We start from the raw sequence: 11809 nt of genomic DNA, 5'->3' as shown, positions 1-11809 counted from the left end.
TGACACCGTCGGAAGAAGAACGATCTCTGAATTTCAGAAGTATAATCCTCTTACAAGCGAGCAATTATTTGCCCAGACCGCAATAAATACTTATATAGACAACTAGTTTCTGCATTTTAGTCCTAGAATCATATCTGAAAAAGTAGTACAATACGTTTTTTTAATATTTAAACGGTGTAATACTCGATATTCGTCATGGCGAATAACGTTTTTCCACAAATACGCGTGTTACATGCCATCTACACACATCAACGATTGCGACCAGTGTCGTACACTGTCATGCAGTCATAAACCCACTTGGGAGCAACTGTAATACAAGTAAACGTAATTATGAAAAATCTAATGTCACGGTTACAAACAGAACATGCCTGAGGTACATATTTTCCGTTGAAGAAGACGCACCAGTGAAATTTCGTATATCCCACATAATAAAACCATACTTGTGGTAAACGTTCACAAAACTTTCTAATAAAATACGTTTGCTTCACATGACATTGCTTGCCGGTCTCTGCTGACAACTGATGACACACTGCCAGGCAATGGTTAAACGGATTACAAGATACCATGATATTTCACCAATCTTTTAGACAGTAAAATAGAAACCTGATGCACACGTAGTTCTCGTGTTTGGTAATATGCGTATTATGAGAAAAATATTTTTCGCTAATCTACAATTAAAATTTAAAACAATTTCAATACAATTTCTTATATCAAAAGATCCTAGGTGGCAGTACCAAGTAGCTGCGAAAGGCGTATGTTTAGGAGCGTTGTACATAGTATCTGAAGTACTAGGAAACTTTATCTGAACAACATAAAACCATTTCAACAAATTTCTACGTTAAAAGTAAAAAAACAAAGAGCCAGCCACCCCTTTCCCAGGAACATATCCACCCCAAGAAATGTTATCCCTCCAGATATTACACTATGCTCTTCATCCGTATGATATTATATATTGTTAACTATGACTGGCGAATCATCTGGATTTTGGATACAAGATCAGGTACTTCAGAGTATACATTGCAAATGAAGGTTTACCAACACCTTGTCAGCTAAGAGAGCTCAATGCGCTGGGGAAATAGGGTCAACTCGTAAAGGAGCGCGAACATGTCAAGATGTTCTTATATAATCGTTTTTAAAGCTACCATACCGGTCGAAAATTAGTTCCTTTGTCTTACGTCACTAACGCTGCCCAGGACCTACTCGCCTTATTTGTGACATAATACGAGAACTTTTCATTCTGGTTCTAAAATTTTACTAAACCATAATTTTGATATTAGACCGCCATAGCTTGGTACCGATAAAGCTGTTTGTTGACCGGGGCGACAATGCAACCGGTATAGGTTCTTTTTTAAATTTTCTTGCGAATCATGTTGCCTGAGTTCGGCATCTGTAGTCTGGCTCCTCTATAGTTAGCTGCCTCCGAGCTCACAATCCTCACAGCACCGTGGAGGTCACATGCCTACCGCATATTTTTTGTTTCTTATTACCTTTAGAATTTCTATTTTTTGATTTTTACACCTTTGTTATTTTGTTATTTTGTACCTTTTTATTTTGTTTAACTTTTGTTTTTAAATTTTTTATTTAATTGTTAAACATTTTAGACATATACGCATGAGACTGCACATCAAAACGTAAGCAAAATGGCAATGAGTAGTTAATACAGTTCGCAGCATAACAACAAATTTAATACGATACAGAACTAAATATTAAATACTCCGCGAAATTTATGACAATAGTGTATATAAATGGTTCATATTGCGAAGACTTACGATACGTCCGTATTACATACAGAAATATACGATACGAGCGAAAATGCTGAATGATTATACAAAAACGGACGTGGTCATATGTTTCATGTGAAGCAGCTGCTTCCAAAGTTAGAATTTTTTTAAATCTCCTCGTGTTCACAGAGTGCTGTTTTGTCAGATAGCGTCGGGATGGCTAAAGGCTTAATTTAACAGCATCATAAGACTGTAAATTATTGTAGTTATTAAAAGCAGTTACAAAGTAACCCACGCCCTCATCTGACCAACCACGTAATGAACTGCTACATTATGTTTCAGAAGCCAAAATGTGATGATGATTAATACATTTATCTGATGAAAATATCCCGACATCGTCATATAACGCGGAACTGACCAATAGAGATCACGAGAGGCGGGCTCGCCTGCTTAAAAAGAGGCTGGGAGTATTTTGTTCTCGGTAGGGAAATAGTAGAAGCAAAATGAGTCGGTCAGGAGAGGTCAATGAGTTTGAACGTGGACTAGCCTCTCGGTATAACCTGAGTAACATATCCATCAGGGCCATTTCTGCCATTCTAAACCTGCCAGTGTGTACTGTTGTTGATGTGATTGTGAGGAATCGAACGGCACAGAATACGGGGATATGGGGAGTGGTGAACGAGTAAACCTAATCAAGATTTCACAATTAGGTTTAACAGCAATAATTTTCATAACGCGCACGTTTGGAGACTGAGATCATCTAATTATTCATATTAGCAAATGCAGATTATTATCAGTCTGTCTACCATACATCAATTCATATACATATGAAAAAGGCGCCAGTAATACCCACTATTTACAGCGTCAATAATAACATAAAATTGTTACAATTATTACAGTGGGCCATTATAAATTGTGAAAATGTATTTATAATGAATCATGAAGCGCGAGCAACAAAGCGCTGGCACTTCGACTTCCAGTGACGTGACGATACAGTAAGAATCAACTGACAATTAAATTAATTTGTCCAATTCACAAGACATTTGACTATTTAAGAAGCTGAGGATTTAGACAGTTGACTTTAAACCAAAATATTCTAACTTTACGATGAAACCTACTGATCTGCGGTTAAAACTTCTTCGCTATCAGCTGAGCCAACGTATCGTATCGAAGTATTTGAATTTTTTCCGAAGTATGTTGTAAATTAAACGCATCTGAAATCAAATAAGGAAAAATATGGCTTTTTAATGTATCATGCACTACAAGACTGCTGAACGATTCGCGCTGCAAATAAGAAACTACTGAAAATCATAAGATTTTTATCGCTTATCTTGATTTTCTATTCATTGTTTCTTAAAGCATGCATTAATAAAAACTGAAAACTAAGATACCGCAGCTGGAAAAACTCACGTGAATAATTTTGGCACGAAATGTTGCAACAACCATTCCGAGGTAAATAATTAATTAATAATTAATTAAATAATAATAAACTTTTGCTAGCTGCGGTTTCTCAGTTTTCAGTATGATTGGGTGAAGTAAGCAGAAGAAATACGAAACTATATATGCACGACAAGGTGCTATAAAATTTTCAGTCCGGTACGAAAATTGCCGGAAAATCAATTTTTTACTAGATAGCATACAAGAAGAAAGGGCAGTAGAACACTTTCTACTGGTTAGATGTAAGGTGAGCTATTTGCTGAGAATTATTTTTATAGCGATTTTCCAGTTAGTTTAAGTTTCTGTGTAGCAATGAATGAAGTTTTAAATCCTCGATCAAAGAATGTATCAGTTTTTACAGGGATGGGAATAGGTCTGGTTTTATACAGGCCTTAGTGAATAAAATCTTTCACGCATAAACAATGAAACGATAATCAACTGTAATAACCTATTTCATCAATTATTTCTAAATACAGCTGTTAAAATGCAGCGCACCTATACGAAACATAGTTTCATGTCCAAAAGCGTGATTCTTCGTAAGTAAAACTCGAAAGGTGAATGACTTTTGCCAACGCTTCTTATAATTACCATAAGTATATATTTTTTATTATCATCTATATCACTGCAAACTATCACAGCATATGCGCTTCGTGTAAAACCGGATCCTACATGCATCTTATGTGCAACTGTAGACCGCTATATCATGGCAACGGATAAAGCTTTCACAAAACAAAAGAACAGCCATTAATTGCATGTATTTGTCTACCTGCTTTCATAATTTGAACTGATTAACACAAGTTAGAAACATAAAAAAGGCGCTCGTAAAAACTCACAAAAACGTGTCTGTTGGGCGTAAAATCTGAATAAAGCTTGATTTTTGAAAGTTAATTCAATTATATCGTAAGAATGCGTTATTTCGTGCATTCAGTTCACGTAAGAACGAATTTCACGTCCTACAATTAGCTCGAAGTTAATTCGTTGTATCTCGACAATGGATAAAGGTTACTGGATACAATTATTTTTACTTTATCCATGTATCTATCTTCGTGCAAGGTTCGAACCGATTCGCCCACGTCTGTAGTATACAACCGGCACACTTCAGAAACCTTCCAGAAAATGTTTTTTTCGGACGTAAAATACAAACGAAGCAAGTATTATTTCAAAGGACACCGGTCCGATAACCTGTGTTTGAATCGCCAGCCTCGCTCCACTCCTGAGTTACAAGTAAAATCAGGACGATGCACTTACAAATAGTGCAATTAACTGAGCTGTAATTTCAGCCCAAATAAAATGTTTTGCAAAAGGAATTACTAGATTCACACAATATGCTCCGGCACCAACTCCGGTATGTCGTTCATAACTCGCTTGATGTACTGTAACATAGCTACAGTAGATGTTTGAATGGCTATAGAAATGGCTGCTTGTTCGGGCAAAACCGAAAACTTTTTACTTTTTACCGGGCACCAAGACCAGTCCGCCAACAACCACATCCCGCCCTGGCAAAAAAAGTCCTGATTTTGCGCGCGGCATTTTCATACGCTTCCGCGCTGTAACGGTAAGTGATTCTGAATTAGTGAGCCTTAGTGAACATCTCACACACAAGATTTAGTATGCATCGCAGAGTTAGTAAGCAATGCTTCTAATATCCCATGCCGTCGTTTTTTCGCTTTATAGAGCATCTCTTTTCACACTTTACTAAAAGTCGTCTGTCGCTTTAGACAGACTGAGGTTTATGATATTAATTCCTGAAATTGATGTGGGATACTCTTCGTCTGTTAAATTCGAAACTCGTTAGCATAAACCAGTCACAAGTACTCGGAGTTGCCCATGACAGACTCTTTCTGTTAATGCGGGGAGGAACGGCTGGAGCAGCTTTTGAGGTAATGACATATAAACTCTGCAATGCACAGACGCCTTCTCATTGACTACACTATCGGTATTTCTGGTTTTCTGGCAAGCGCGGGAACTTCTGTCTCTTGTATTGAACCACAGGCCGTTACATGTGGTACACAGTCTTGGATTACACAATGATTAATGCGTAATGTGTTTCCCCCACACGGAACCGCGATGTTTTCTTTGACTGCCCGCAGTAGATCTTTTCTTTGTCCAATTTCATTATTGATTGTGTCTCTTTCCTATCTACGAGGGTTGGAACTTAAATAGTGGCAACACCGCTGTGGAGACACTATGTAATGGAATCTACTATTGTCGCTGATACTTCACGTTATTGATATACGTACCTTATCTCTGACAAGGGAACATCCCCATCGCACCCCCCCTCAGATTTAGTTATAAGGTGGCACAGTGGATAGGCCTTGAAAAACTATACACAGATCAATCGAGGAAACAGGAAGAAGTTGTGTGGAACTATGAAAAAAAAAATAAGCAAAATATACAAACTGAGTAGTCCATGAGCAACATAAGCAACATCAAGGACAGCGCGAGCTAAGGAGCGCCGTGGTCCAGTGGTTAGCGTGAGCAGTTTTTGGAAAGAGTGGTCCTTGGTTCAAGTTTTCCCTCGAGTGAAAAGTTTATTTTCGCAAAGCTATGATCTGTCCGTTCGTTCATTGACGTCTCTGTTAACTGTAGTAAGCTTAGTGCCCGTGTTTTGCGACCGCACCGCGCAACCGTGCGATTGTTATTGATGTCGTGAGCTATATTTGCTGGATTCATATTGCCCACGGAATACAACTCACGTATTTAATGCACTCTCGTCCAGAGTAGCTAACAGTCAACTGCCAGCCAGGGAGCCTCGTTAGCAGGAATACTCTCTTCCGTGCGCTGTAGTCGAAAGACGCCGTGTGTTTCGGTGTTTGTTTAGGTGTAGCGTCCCCATACTACGGCGCAGTTACCTCGCATCGGACGGACGGACCGACAGACAATAACTGTCTGAAAATAAAAAATTAAACTTTTCACTTTTTTTTTAATCTCATTTTGTTCACTGTTGTTCGTTGCATCTGTTCGGGGCGGACGTAGTAAGACATCCGTTTAAGTTCGTTGTTGATCGATTAGCTCAGTTTTTTTTATTACAGAGGGCTATTAACCCTCTTTTTTTTTTATCTCATTTTGTTCGTTTTTGTTCGTTGCATCTGCTCGGGGCGGACGTCGTAAGACATCCGTTTAAGTTCGTTGTTGATCGATTAGCTCAGTTTTTTTTATTACAGAGGGCTGCTAACCCTCTGACCGAACACGCTGAGCTACCGTGCCGGCTATCCTCTGACCGAACACGCTGAGCTATCGTGCCGGCGACCCACGTTCCGCAGCTGCTTACGCTAACCACGAGACCACGGCACTCCATAGCTCAGGTTATCCTTGATGTTGCCTGTCTTACGCATGGACTACTCAGTTTGTATATTTTGCTAATTTTTTTCGTAGTTCCACACAACTTCTTCCTGTTTTCTCGATTGATCTGTGTTCAGTTTTTCACGGCCTATCCACTGTGCCAACTTATAACTAAATCTGAGGGGGGTGCAATGGGGAGGTTCCCTTGTGAGCAAATGGACTCGCCCGACCCACGTCATCGGCGTGCCCGCAATCGAGGGAAACACAGTCACTTGTGAGCGAGCGGTCTAACGTAACGTTGTCACTATGTTTTCGAAACAGGAACAACGGAGTTGTGTGAATGCGGCAGAGGTCGTACAGCACGCCAGTGTCATCGAGGTCTTCAAGAAGCGTGCGGGTAATCGGCATTGCCGTACGGAACAGTGGCACGTTGGGTAAAAGCCTTCCTGATGACTACAAGAAGAAATACAATGAAAAAACTACACAACCGAAACCAACTGTTACCTTCTTGTGCCTCAAGCTCAATCAATAGTAGTGAAGGCAATAGCAGTGAAGCAAAATCAAAAGCGAAATAAGATTCCAAACATTACCATGAGCCGGCCGGTGTGGCCGTGCGGTTCTAAGCGCGTCAGTTTGGAACCGCGTGACCGCTACGGTCGCAGGTTCGAATCCTGCCTCGGGCATGGATGTGTGTGATGTCCTTAGGTTAGTTAGGTTTAAGTAGTTCTAAGTTCTAGGGGACTGATGACCTCAGTAGTTAAGTCCCATAGTGCTCAGAGCCATTTGAGCCAGCCATTACCATGTAAACAGGGAATCAGAAAATAAAACACACTTAACCCACAATGATCAACAATTCCACTGAAAATCAAGAAAGTCAGAAGAAAATTAAGAGGGATCTTCAGAAAAGAAGCAATGTAGATCCTAATATGATATTGTGGACAAGGAACGTTTACAGTAATTTTCTTTACAGATCATTTATTTTCCACTGACATTCACTCATAGGATTTTCATCAATTATGTGGGTTAAGAAATATATTGCGTGATGTCATTCTACGATAATTTTTGTGCATTAATTTCACACGTTGCTGTTATGTTAATTATTATTAGTGATAATTTGTGATATCATTTCCATCTGTGAAACTGAAGCAACCACACACTTTGCAAATCCAGATTTGTGTTTCATTCGAGAGTGCCGGTAGCACTCTGCTAGATACAACGTTTTCTTTTATTGTACAGTAAAATGTACAAAAGGAGCTCATTAAACAAGATTCATAATGAATTGTGGAATAAGAATTAAAATTAAAAAAAGCGGTCTTAGTGGCTGACTGCCAAGAGAAGTGCCCCGACTTAACTCCTGGCCTTTCCTTCCTGTAGAGATAATGGCGGACTCAGAAGTCTGTAAAGCCAATGATTGCCAGGAGAGCAGTGTGCTAATCTCATAACATCAAACCATTTTGAGTCATCAGTCTTCTGACTGGTTTGATGCAAATTTCCTCTCCTGTGGCAACCTTTTCATCTCAGAGTAGCAGTAGAAACATAGGTCCTCAATTATTTGCTGGGTGTATTTCAATCTCTGTACAGTTTTTGCGCTTTTTAACCTCTAGAGCTCCCTCCAGTACCATGGAAGTTACTCCTTCAAGTCTTACCAGATGCCATATCATCCTGTCCTTTCTTGTTGTCAGTGTTTTCTTATATATATCTCTCTTCAGGGATTCGAAGGACAACCTCCTCATTTCATATCTTACAAGTCAACATAATTTTCAACATTCTTCTGTGGCACAACATCTCAAACGCTTCGTTTCTCTTCTGTTCTGGTTTTCCAACAGTCCAGGTTTCACTATTATACAATGATGAGCTCCAAACGTACATTCTCAGAAATTTCTTCCTCAAATTAAGGCCTATGTTTAGACTTCTCTTAGTGTGTATGAATGCTGTTTCTGCTAGTACTAGTTTGCCTTTTATGTCCTCCTTGCTCCGTTCGTTGCGTGTTATTTTGCTGCGTACGTAGCAGAATTCCTTAACATCTACATTGTGATCACTATTTCTGACATTAAATTTGTCCCTATTCTCAATTCTGCCACTTCTACTTATTTTCGACTTTTTCTATCTACTGAAATCATATTCTGTAATCATTAGACCGTCCACACCATTCAATAAGTCCTGTAAGTCTCCTTCACTTTCGCTCAGGCTAGTAATGTCGTAAGCAAATCATATCATAGATATACTTTCAACTTGAATATTAATCCCACTCTTGAACTTTTCTTTTACTTCCGTCTTTGCTTCTTCGATATGCAGGTTGAACAGTAGATACGAAAGACTACATACCTCTCTTAAATACTTTTTTTTGTCTCCCACCCTTATTATTTCCTCTTGGTTCTTGTACACTACATCTTGTACTTTTTTTTTGAGAATTTCGAACGTCTTGCACGATTTTACATTTAGGAGTTTCCAGCATGCTGGAATTGCTATGTGACTGTATCTTCTGTTAATCAGTACAAAGAAAAACTAGCCCAAAGCTACAAATGTTAATTTTTATGGTTCACTAGATGACTATTTTCGTACTGAGACTCATTTTCAAAGCATCGTAACGTAGTCAAAAATGATACTTCCGAAGATGTGAAAACCATGTCAGAAATGTGCAGTGAACAGTTACAACGCATGCAGATAAATTTAACAGTATTGAAGACTTCTTCACAGATTCTGTGAATGTGTCTTGATTTTTCTTCATTCTTGCTTCCATTAGCAACCGCAACGTCAGAAGTGACCTCTGGTCACTACCTTTGCCAAAACCAGACTGATCGTCATCTAACAGATCCTGAATTTTTTTGTGAGTTACCTGAATGGAAAGGCAATGAAAGTAATTGTGCGATAAATCTCGCACTTGTCGGCTGTTGCTATCTCCGGAATTGTGTTGCTGATATGTTTCCTAAAGTCTGATGTTATATCGCTAGTCTCGTACATTCTATACACCAAAGTGAATAGTCGTTTTGTTGCCACTTCCCCATTTACTTTAGAATTTCCAAGGGCATATTATCCATCCTTTCTGCTTATTTGATCTTAAGTCTTCCAAAGTTCTTTTGAATTCTAATGTCTATTCTTCTCTATCAACTTCTCTTTCTTCTTCTTTCGCGTCATCAGGCAAGTCCTCTCCCTCATAGAGTTGTTCTTTTTACCCTTCCCAACTATATGCCCTATCCTCTGCATTAACATTGGAATTCTCATTGTATTCTTAAAGTTACCACCATTGCTTTTAGTTTCGCCAATGTTTGTTTTGACTTTCCTATATGCTGAGTCAGTCATGTCGACAATCACTTCGTATTCGAGAATTTTTAGCATATTGCAGCCCCGTCAGCAACTGTGATAGACTAATATATTGAAAAATACGCCTCAGTTGCGAAATTTTTCTGGTCTTAACCCAGTTTTAGGATTGAATAATCTAGCCTTCTTCAGAAGCATTAAATTATTATAACGTAGTTGCCGCTGCCAACCGACCGCGTGGGGTAGTGATACCGCGACTGGACTTCAGTTAAGTAGTTTTAATTCTACATGGTACCACAGTACTATAGGTTTAAATTTTTAATGTTGACTGTGCCTTACTCTGGCATGTTAGAGTAATTTTATGCTTCTGAAGAAGGCTAGATTATTCTAGCCGAAACCTGGGTTAAGACCAGAAAATTTTCGCAACTGAGGCGGATTTTTCAATATATTACTTCGTTTTCTCTTTCTTCATATTTTTCCCACTGCCATTTAGCCTTAGCTTGAGAGTGAGAATGTCTGACAAAAGGTGATAGACACGCTAAAGCATAACACCAAAGAAAGAACTCAAAGAGTCTGCACGACTAATCGATACTGATTGTTGGATGGTCTTGATGAATACAGCACAGACTATTTCGTGTTGTAAAGAAAATCAACAGCTGCGGGTAAAAATGAAAGTGCAATGTAACACGCATCTTTCAATCTCACAAAACAAGAACCAGGACTGTAATTATTTCCAGCACAACATAGCCACTTAAGTGCCAGAATATTTAAAGAGTTCTACAGAATAGAGCGTCCGTGTTGGCTGGCTATAAGTTAGTGCTAAACTCTCTAATAACAATATATCAGCACGAAATACAACGAATAGAGAGCAAACAGATGACACATAGCCAAATATTTCTACTTTTGATAAATATTACCTTAGTTTACATGATTTTTCTTGATTTTCACTGTCCTGAAGTCAAGCACTTACTTACCTAATAATTTTTGAACGGTAAGTTTTCCTTCATGTTTTTCATTCAGTAACTGTAGATGGAGAAGTTTTTCATCAATGAGTACACTGTCTGTCTTTCGTCTGCCATGGCGTTCCATTTTTAATAAGCTGTCCAGTATAGTTTTGAGAAAAAGCTCTGTTTAGTACGATATAAGCTGTTCACAAAGTAATGACTGTCGCAAACAGTAGAATAGATAAAGCCCAACTCAGTAGGTAATAAATCAAGCAAAAACTTCTTCATACCAGATTTTGAAACGTGAACTGATTGACACAGGACATACAGAATGACAGGAGCTCAATTCCCCATCCTACCAATAACATTTATATTTTACGTCGTGTTCTCGAATGCCTTGAGGTAAATGTCAGTACAGTTCCTTTCATAAACGTGGAGACTATCCTTCCCCTGTCTTCTGAAGTTACAACCTGCCCTTCTCCTCTTACGGTCCCATCATCGACATAAGGTTCAACTCTAATATTTCTCCAATGGAACAGCCAGCTGGTTCAAATGGCTCTAAGCACTATGAGACTTAACATCGGAGGTCATCAGTCCCCTAGACTTAGAACTACTTAAACCTAACTAAACTAAGGACGTCACACACAACCATGCCCGAGGCAGGATTCGAACCAGCAACCGTAGCAGCAGCGCGGTTCCGGACTGAAGCGCCTAGAACAGCTCGGCCACAGCGACCGGCTATTCAACTTCGTACTGATTTGTCTGATAAGTCTTCTGTCGCCCCCGAGATAAATTTCACGTAAAGATAAAGAGATTCGTTATTTAGAATGGCAACGGCCTTGCCGCAGTGGATACAGCGGTTCCCGTGAGATCACCGAAGTTAAGCGCTGTCGGGCGTGGCTGGCATTTGGATGGGTGACCATCCAGCCGCCATGTGCTGTTGCCATATTTCGGGGTGCACTCAGCCTCGTGATGCCAATTGAGGAGCTACTCGACCGAATAGTAGCGGCTCCGGTCAAAGAAAACCATCATAACGACCGGGAGAGCGGTGTGCTGACCACACGCCCCTCCTAACCGCATCCTCAACTGAGGGTGACACGGCGGTCGGATGGTCCCGATGGGCCACTTGTGGCCTGAAGACGGAGTGCATTATTTAGAATAACTTCT

General features: G+C 39.5%; 1 pseudogene; it reads left to right on the top strand.

The window, feature by feature from the left end:
* Nucleotides 1-11471: 11471 nt before the first annotated feature.
* LOC126206020 (5S ribosomal RNA) lies at nt 11472-11588 on the top strand (annotated as a pseudogene).
* The last annotated feature ends 221 nt before the right edge of the window (nt 11589-11809 follow it).

The sequence above is a fragment of the Schistocerca nitens genome, chromosome 1, assembly GCF_023898315.1.
Source record: "Schistocerca nitens isolate TAMUIC-IGC-003100 chromosome 1, iqSchNite1.1, whole genome shotgun sequence".
In the NCBI taxonomy this organism is placed as follows: domain Eukaryota; kingdom Metazoa; phylum Arthropoda; class Insecta; order Orthoptera; family Acrididae; genus Schistocerca; species Schistocerca nitens.
This window is presented reverse-complemented; position numbering and strand designations above follow the sequence as displayed.